Source organism: Panthera leo, chromosome B2 (assembly GCF_018350215.1).
Source record: "Panthera leo isolate Ple1 chromosome B2, P.leo_Ple1_pat1.1, whole genome shotgun sequence".
NCBI lineage: Eukaryota > Metazoa > Chordata > Mammalia > Carnivora > Felidae > Panthera > Panthera leo.
In genome coordinates this window covers 28481875-28492065 of record NC_056683.1, presented here as the reverse complement: position 1 = coordinate 28492065, position 10191 = coordinate 28481875, and positions in this window count along the sequence as shown.

The window sequence follows — 10191 nt, the reverse complement described above, 5'->3', positions numbered from 1 at the left end:
TATAGACTTAGATTTGTACTTGCTGTGTCTATAGTACAACACTGACCATTCTTTATTGTAATTGCCTATTTATTAATTTTTCTTCCCTAACATAACTCCTTGAAGATAGAAGCTGGGTTTGCTATTGTATAGCCAGTACTTGGAGCAGCATCTGACCCTTAGTATGAACTCACATGGATTTGCCTAATAGGTCCAACAGTGTCCAAAGAGGTATTAGCTAAATAATGGGCCATCTATAGAATGAAATGTTATGTAACCACTTAAAAATTTGTATGGCATGCAAGTATTTTATGACATGGAAAAATGTTTGTTACTTTGTTAAGTGAAAAGGAAGCAAGTTTCAAAACAATGTGAGATTTGTTTTAAGTGGTGGCAATTTTTAATTTTCTTGTGTGTTCTTTTATATTTTCCAAAATTTCTTCAATGATCACTTATTTTGTTATCAGGAAAAAAAGCAGAAAAGTTTGTATGTTTCCTTCTAAGTTTGTATGTTTCTTTAAACATGTGTGTGTATTTCCTTTCTTACTCATTGCCTTTCCAGGGGAAAGGCACAGAACATGAGTGGATCTTTTCTGCCACAGGAAGCTCTTCCCTGACTGTGGGGCAGGGAAAAAGAGAGAACTCTTTCTTCCCTGCCTTTCTCTGGGGTTCTTGTCTTTACTTCCCCTTGGATGCCCTTTCTCTCCCACTCTTCATCTCTCCAAGATGAATGGTATGCTCCTCCCAGCTATCCTATTGAAGATGAACACTGTCTTGGCTTCCTGGCTGTAGCTATGGCCCTCTTTTACCCCCATCCCCTACTCTCCCTAGGAAGACTTCCCTCTATCATTCCCCCATCCTCTTTTACTCCTCTAGGCTCCACACTTTGCCTTTGCCTCCACTGTTTACTTTCATGTGAATGACAACACTTGGGGTTGCTCGAAAACAGGAAGGAAAAGAACACTTTATTCATTCACTCATGCAGTCATTCATTCATTCATTCATTCCAGTATAGTTAATGACAGTGTTGTGTTTCAGGTGTACAATATAAAGCGTCAACAATTCTATACATTTCTCAACACTCATCAAGGTAAGTGTATTTTTAATCCTCCGTATCTATTTCACCCATTCCCCCTCTACCAACTTCTGGCAACCACCAGTTTGTTCTCTGTATTTAAGAGTCTAGTTTTTTGTTTGTTTCTGTTTTTTCTTCATTTGGTCATTTATTTTGTTTCTTAAATTCCACATATGAGTGAAATCTTATGGTGTTTGTCTTTCTGGGACTTATTTCACTTAGCATTGTACCTTTTAGGTCCATCCATGTTGTTGTAAGTGGCAAGATTTCATTCTTTTTTATGGTTTAATAATATTCCATTATATTCCTATATATATGTATCATGTATATGTGATATATATATTCCAATATGTATATCACATCTTCTTTATCCATTCATCTGTCTTATCTATGGACATTTGAATTGCTTCCATATCTTGGCTGATGTAATGTAAATGATACTGGAATATACATAGTGTGCATATATCTCTTCAAATTGGTCTTTTTGTTTTCTTTGGGTAGATATCCAATAGTAGAATTATTGGATGATATGGTAATTCCATTTTTAATATTTTGAAGAATGTCCATACTGTTTTCCACAGTGGCTTCACAATTTGCATTCCCACCAACAGTGTACCAGTATTCTTTTTTCTCCCCATCCTCACCAACCCTTGTTATTGCTTGTGTTTTTGGTTTTAGCCATTCTGAAAGGTGCAAAATTATATCTCATTGTGGTTTTTAATTTGCATTTCCCTGATGAATGAAGATATTGAATATCTTTTCATGTATTTACTGGTCACCTGTATGTCTTAGAAAAATCTCTATATTCTTAGAAAAATCTGCCCATTTTTTTAAGTTTATTCATTTATTTTGATGGGGGGGGGGAGAAGGAGATAGCAGGGGAAGAGAAGAGAGAGAGAGGGAGCGAGAGAATCCCAAGCAGTCCCCACACGTGAAGCCCAATTTGGGGCTCAATTTCACGCTCCATGAGATCATGACTCAAGAGTCCATTGCTTAACTGGCTGAGCCACCCAGGTGCCTCTCCTCTGCTCATTTTTATTTGAAATATTTGTTTTGTTGATGTTGAGTTGTATACATTTTTTAATATATTTTGGACATTAACCTTTTACCAGATATATCATTTGCAAATATCTTCTCTCGTAATTTTTTAAAAATTTGTTTGAGAGAAAGAGCAGGGGAGAGGGAAAGACAGATAGGAGGGGGTCTCAAGAAGGCTCCATGCCTAGCCCAGAGCTTGACACAGGGATAAATACAATGATCCCGGGATTACAACCTGAGATCAACCTTGTCATTCAGTAGGTTGCCTTTTTGTTTTGTTGATGGTTTCCTTTGCTATACAAAGCTTTTTATTTTGGTGTAGTCTCAATAGTTTAATTTTGCTTTTGTTTCTCCTGTTAAAGGTATATATATATATATATATATATATATATATATATTCAACAGGACATCTTAGCCTTGAGGGTGTCATGGGATGGCATATATATATATATATATATATATATATATAGTGGCCAAATACACAAAAAACAAAACGTGCCATTTTCAAGTATACAGTTGTACTATTGTACAACCACCACCACAAAACTCTTTCATCTTATGAAACTGAAACTCTGCATTCATTAAACATTCACTCCTTTCCTACTTCCCTCTAGCCTCTGGTAACCCCCATTCTACTTTCTGTCTCTATGAATTTGACTACCCTAGGTACCTCATATAAGAGAAATCATACAATATTTGTCCTTTTGTGACTGCCTTATTTCATTTAGCATAATGTTCTCAAGGTTTATCCATGTTGTAGCATGTGTCAGACCTTCCTTCCTTTACAAGCATTGTATGTATATACCACATTTTCTTTATCCATTCATCTTTCTATGAATGAACATTTGGGTGGCTTCCAACTTTTGACTATTCTAAATGATGCTGCTATGAACATGGGGGTACAAATATCTGTCCAAGACCCTACTTTTAGTTTTTTAGGATATTGGAATTGCTAGATCATATGGTAATTCCATGTTTAATTTTTTGAAGACTTTATGTGTTTTCGATAGCAGCTGCACCATTTCACATTCCTACCAACAATGCAAAAGAGTTCCAATTTCTCCACATTGTCTCAAACACTTGTTACATTCTGAAGAACTTAAAAGAAATTATTAACTCAACAAACATCTCCTGAAGATCCACCATGTTCCTGGCCTTCTGCTGGTTTCCAGGGATACACAGCTTCAACAGGACAACATCCTAGCCTTGAGGGTGTCTAAGGATGGCATAGGTATGGTATGGACTATGTAGGTGCTGTGGGCAGGGCACCTTCACCAGTCAGGGGTAGGGGGTGGTCAGTGATGACCCTTGAGAAGGAATTATTTTCATCCCCATTTTTAAAGTGAAGAAACTGAGGCTCAGAAACCTTAAGGCACTAGCCTAATGTTGAACAGCTACTAAGAAGCAAAGCCAGGATTCTAATCCAGATCTTTCTGATTTCAAAGCCTCATGTTGATTTTGATGCCAAGCTGTAGTTGAGGGACTGAGTAGTCAGAGAGGTGACAGTTTACCCCATTCACATGATTGGTGAGCTTCCCACCAGCATCAAACCCAGACTAAGACCTTTGGCCTTTTTTCACCAAGATGAGTCCCACAGATGGGAGCCTATCCCTTTAGATGAAGAAAGAGACTAGAAGCAAAGAGAACACCAAGACATCCAGAAAGAGAGAAAATCCAAGGATTTGAGATTTTGCTTTAAGATCTGGCTAATACCCATTTAAAATCTCATTAAATTACCATTTATTGGGTACTAAATGCTTTAATATGTATCTGCTCATTTGATCCTTGAAGTAATCCTAGAAGACAAGTGTTGTATTTCTCACCTTACCAAAAGAGAAACTGAGGGCCAGGAGGTAACATATTAAGGTTGAATGATTAACAAGTGTCAGGGAAAGAACATAACCCCAGCTCATCCTATACCAGGTACTCTACTTGTCTGCTATAAAAATCTGTCTTTTAGTTTACTTTGTAAAATGAGCATTTACTTCATGGGATCATTGTCAGGATTAGTGGGTAAAGTGTCAAGAATAATGTCTGGGATATAGTTAGTGCTATGGAACTATTGGTTATTATTATTTTAAGCTCAGTATTTATTATAAGCTTCTTTGAGAGTTAGAGAAAGTAGCTTATTTCAGTAGTCACATATATACTGCACTCAAAATTTTACGATTATTTATATATTACCTAATTAAAACTTATGGCAAATATTTATTCATTCAATAGCTATTTAAAAAATGTGACTTCTCAAAATACATTTTAAAATATTGTTATTTTCTTAAAATCTTTAGGTGGACTCACTTTTAAAATTTAAATGTCTAGCATCATTGTAAACAATAAAAATTGGTAAAAGACACAAAGTTGACACACTTGTATATCTATTTTCTAATATCCATTTAAAATAAACAATAATGGGACACAGGGAGAGAAGATGGCGCAGTGGAGGACACTGGGCTCACCGTGCGTCCTGCCGATCACTTAGATTCCACCTATACCTGCCTAAATAACCCAGAAAACCGCCAGAGGATTAACAGAACAGAGTCTCCGGAGCCAAGCGCAGACTAGAGGCCCACGGAAGAGGGTAGGAAGGGCGGTGAGGCGGTGCGCACTCCACGGACTGGCGGGAGGGAGCCAGGGCGGAGGGGCGGCTCGCTGGCCAAGCAAAGTCCCCGAGTCCGGCAGGCAAAAGCAGAGGGGCCTGACGGACTGTGTTCCGACAGCAAGCGCGACTTAGCATCTGGGAGGTCATAAGTTAACAGCTCTGCTCACAAAGCGGGAAGGCTGGAGGACAAAGGGAGGGAGAGCTGCTGAGCCGCCGGACGACAGAGCTCAGTTTGGTGGGGAACAAAGGTGCACGCCAGCGCCATCTCCCCCGCACATCCCCCAGCCAAAATCCCAAAGAGAACCAGTTCCTGCCAGGGAACTTGCTCGCTCTGCGCAAAAACCCAACTCTGTGCTTCTGTGGAGCCAAACCTCCGGCAGCGGATCTGACTCCCTCCCACTGCCACAGGGCCCCTCCTGAAGTGGATCATCTAAGGAGAAGCGAACTAAGCCTACCCCTCCTGCCCCCATGCACCTTGCCTACACACCCAGCTAATACGCCAGAACCCCAGCACCACAAGCCTCGCAGTGTGCAAGTAGCCCAGATGGGCCACGCCACCCCACAGTGAATCCCGCCCCTAGGAGAGGGGAAGAGAAGGCACACACCAGTCTGACTGTGGCCCCAGCAGTGGGCTGGGGGCAGACATCAGGTGGGACTGCGGCCTCCCCCACCAACTCCAGTTATACACCACAGCACAGGGGAAGTGCCCTGCAGGTCCTCACCACTCCAGGGACTATCCAAAATGACCAAACGGAAGAATTCCCCTCAAAAGAATCTCCAGGAAATAACAACAGCTAATGAACTGATCAAAAAGGATTTAAATAATATAACAGAAAGTGAATTTAGAATAATAGTCATAAAATTAATCGCTGGGCTTGAAAACAGTATAGAGGACAGCAGAGAATCTCTTGCCACAGAGATCAAGGGACTAAGGAACAGTCACGAGGAGCTGAAAAGCGCTTTAAACGAAATGCAAAACAAAATGGAAACGACGACAGCTCAGATTGAAGAGGCAGAGGAGAGAGTAGGTGAACTAGAAGATAAAGTTATGGAAAAAGAGGAAGCTGAGAGAAAGAGAGATAAAAAAATCCAGGAGTATGAGGGAAAAATTAGAGAACTAAGTGATACACTAAAAAGAAATAATATACGCATAATTGGAATCCCAGAGGAGGAAGAGAGAGGGAAAGGTGCTGAAGGGGTACTTGAAGAAATTATAGCTGAGAACTTCCCTGAACTGGGGAAGGAAAAAGGCATTGAGATCCAAGAGGCACAGAGAACTCCCTTCAGACGTAACTTGAATCGATCTTCTGCACGACATATCATAGTGAAACTGGCAAAATACAAGGATAAAGAGAAAATTCTGAAAGCAGCAAGGGATAAACGTGCCCTCACATATAAAGGGAGACCTATAAGACTCGTGACTGATCTCTCTTTTGAAACTTGGCAGGCCAGAAAGGTCTGGCACGATATCTTCAGTGTGCTAAACAGAAAAAATATGCAGCCAAGAATCCTTTATCCAGCAAGTCTGTCATTTAGAATAGAAGGAGAGATAAAGGTCTTCCCAAACAAACAAAAACTGAAGGAATTTGTCACCATGAAACCAGCCCTACAAGAGATCCTAAGGGGGACCCTGTGAGACAAAGTACCAGAGACATCACTACAAGCATAAAACATACAGACATCACGATGACTCTAAACCCGTATCTTTCTATAATAACACTGAAAGTAAATGGATTAAATGCGCTAACCAAAAGACATAGGGTATCAGAATGGATAAAAAAACAAGACCCATCTATTTGCTGTCTACAAGAGACTCATTTTAGATCTGAGGATACCTTTAGATTGAGAGTGAGGGGATGGAGAACGATTTATCATGCTACTGGAAGCCAAAAGAAAGCTGGAGTAGCCATACTTATATCAGACAAACTAGACTTTAAATTAAAGGCTGTAACAAGAGATGAAGAAGGGCATTATATAATAATCACAGGGTCTATCCATCAGGAAGAGCTAACAATTATAAATGTCTATGCGCCAAATACCGGAGCCCCCAAATATATAAAACAATTACTCATAAACATAAGCAACCTTATTGATAAGAATGTGGTCATTGCAGGGGACTTTAACACCCCACTTACAGAAATGGATAGATCAAATAGACACACAGTCAATAAAGAAACAAGGGCCCTGAATGACACACTGGATCAGATGGACTTGACAGATATATTTAGAACTCTGCATCCCAAAGCAACAGAATATACTTTCTTCTCGAGTGCACATGGAACATTCTCCAAGATAGATCATATACTGGGTCACAAAACAGACCTTCATAAGTTTACAAGAATTGAAATTATACCATGCATACTTTCAGACCACAATGCTATGAAGCTTGAACTCAACCACAGGAAAAAGTCTGGAAAACCTCCAAAAGCATGGAGGTTAAAGAACACCCTACTAACGAATGAGTGGGTCAACCAGGCAATTAGAGAAGAAATTTAAAAATATATGGAAACAAACGAAAATGAAAATACAACAATCCAAACGCTTTGGGATGCAGCAAAGGCAGTCCTGAGAGGAAAATACATTGCAATCCAGGCCTATCTCAAGAAAAAAGAAAAATCCCAAATACAAAATCTCACAGCACACCTAAAGGAAATAGAAGCAGAACAGCAAAGGCAGCCTAAACCCAGCAGCAGAAGAGAAATAATAAAGATCAGAGCAGAAATAAATAATATAGAATCTAAAAAAAATGTAGAGCAGATCAACGAAACCAAGAGTTGGTTTTTTGAAAAAATAAACAAAACTGACAAACCTCTAGCCAGGCTTCTCAAAAAGAAAAGGGAGATGACCCAAATAGATAAAATCATGAATGAAAATGGAATTATTACAACCAATCCCTCAGACATACAAACAATTATCAGGGAATACTATGAAAAATTATATGCCAACAAATTGGACAACCTGGAAGAAATGGACAAATTCCTAAACACCCACACTCTTCCAAAACTCAATCAGGAGGAAATGGAAAGCTTGAACAGACCCATAACCAGTGAGGAAATTGAATTGGTTATCAAAAATCTCCAAGAAATAAGAGTCCAGGACCAGATGGCTTCCCAGGGGAGTTCTACCAGACGTTTAAAGCAGAGATAATACCTATCCTTCTCAAGCTATTCCAAGAAATAGAAAGGGAAGGAAAACTTCCAGACTCATTCTATGAAGCCAGTATTACTTTGATTCCTAAACCAGACAGAGACCCAGTAAAAAAAGAGAACTACAGGCCAATATCCCTGATGAATGTGGAGGCAAAAATTCTCAATAAGATACCAGCAAATCGAATTCAACAGCATATAAAAAGAATTATTCACCATGATCAAGTGGGATTCATTCCTGGGATGCAGGGCTGGTTCAACATTCGCAAATCAATCAACGTGATACATCACATTAATAAAAAAAAAAGAGAAGAACCATATGATCCTGTCAATCGATGCAGAAAAGGCCTTTGACAAAATCCAGCACCCTTTCTTAATAAAAACCCTTGAGAAAGTCGGGATAGAAGGAACATACTTAAAGATCATAAAAGCCATTTATGAAAAGCCCACAGCTAACATCATCCTCAATGGGGAAAAACTGAGAGCTTTTTCCCTGAGATCAGGAACACGACAGGGATGCCCACTCTCACCGCTGTTGTTTAACATAGTGCTGGAAGTTCTAGCATCAGCAATCAGACAACAAAAGGAAATCAAAGGCATCAAAATTGGCAAAGATGAAGTCAAGCTTTCGCTTTTTGCAGATGACATGATATTATACATGGAAAATCCGATAGACTCCACCAAAAGTCTGCTAGAACTAATACATGAATTCAGCAAAGTTGCAGGATACAAAATGAATGTACAGAAATCAGTTGCATTCTTATACACTAACAATGAAGCAACAGAAAGACAAATAAAGAAACTGATCCCATTCACAATTGCACCAAGAAGCATAAAATACCTAGGAATAAATCTAACCAAAGATGTAAAAGATCTGTATGCTGAAAACTATAGAAAGCTTATGAAGGAAATTGAAGAAGACATAAAGAAATGGAAAGACATTCCCTGCTCATGGATTGGAAGAATAAATATTGTCAAAATGTCAATACTACCCAAAGCTATCTACACATTCAATGCAATCCCAATCAAAATTGCACCAGCATTCTTCTCGAAACTAGAACAAGCCATCCTAAAATTCATATGGAACCACAAAAGGCCCCGAATAGCCAAAGTAATTCTGAAGAAGAAGACCAAAGCAGGAGGCATCACAATCCCAGACTTTAACCTCTAGAACAAAGCTGTCATCATCAAGACAGCATGGTATTGGCATAAAAACAGACACATAGACCAATGGAATAGAATAGAAACCCCAGAACTAGACCCACAAACGTATGGCCAACTCATTTTTGACAAAGCAGGAAAGAACATCCAATGGAAAAAAGACAGTCTCTTTAACAAATGGTGCTGGGAGAACTGGACAGCAACATGCAGAAGGTTGAACTAGACCACTTTCTCACACCATTCACAAAAATAAACTCAAAATGGATAAAGGACCTGAATGTGAGACAGGAAACCATCCAAACCTTAGAGGAGAAAGCAGGAAAAGACCTCTCTGACCTCAGCCATAGCAATCTCTTACTCGACACATCCCCAAAGCAAGGGAATTAAAAGGAAAAGTGAATTACTGGGACCTTATGAAGATAAAAAGCTTCTGCACAGCAAAGGAAACAACCAACAAAACTAAAAGGCAACCAACGGAATGGGAAAAGATATTTGCAAATGACATATCGGACAAAGGGCTAGTATCCAAAATCTATAAAGAGCTCACCAAACTCCATACCCGAAAACAAATAACCCAGTGAAGAAATGGGCAGAAAATATGAATAGACACTTCTCTAAAGAAGACATCTAGATGGCCAACAGGCACATGAAAAGATGTTCAACGTCGCTCCTCATCAGGGAAATACAAATCAAAACCACACTCAGATACCACCTCACGCCAGTCAGAGTGGCCAAAATGAACAAATCAGGAGACTATAGATGCTGGTGAGGATGTGGAGAAACGGGAACCCTTTTGCACTGTTGGTGGGAATGCAAATTGGTGCAGCCGCTCTGGAAAGCAGTGTGGAGGTTCCTCAGAAAATTAAAAATAGACCTACCCAATGACCCAGCAATAGCACTGCTAGGAATTTATCCAAGGGATACAGGAGTACTGATGCATAGGGGCACTTGTACCCCAATGTTTATAGCAGCACTCTCAACAATAGCCAAATTATGGAAAGAGCCTAAATGTCCATCAACTGATGAATGGATAAAGAAATTGTGGTTTATATACACAATGGAATACTACGTGGCAATGAGAAAGAATGAAATATGGCCTTTTGTAGCAACGTGGATGGAACTGGAGAGTGTGATGCTAAGTGAAATAAGCCATACAGAAAAAGACAGATACCATATGGTTTCACTCTTATGTG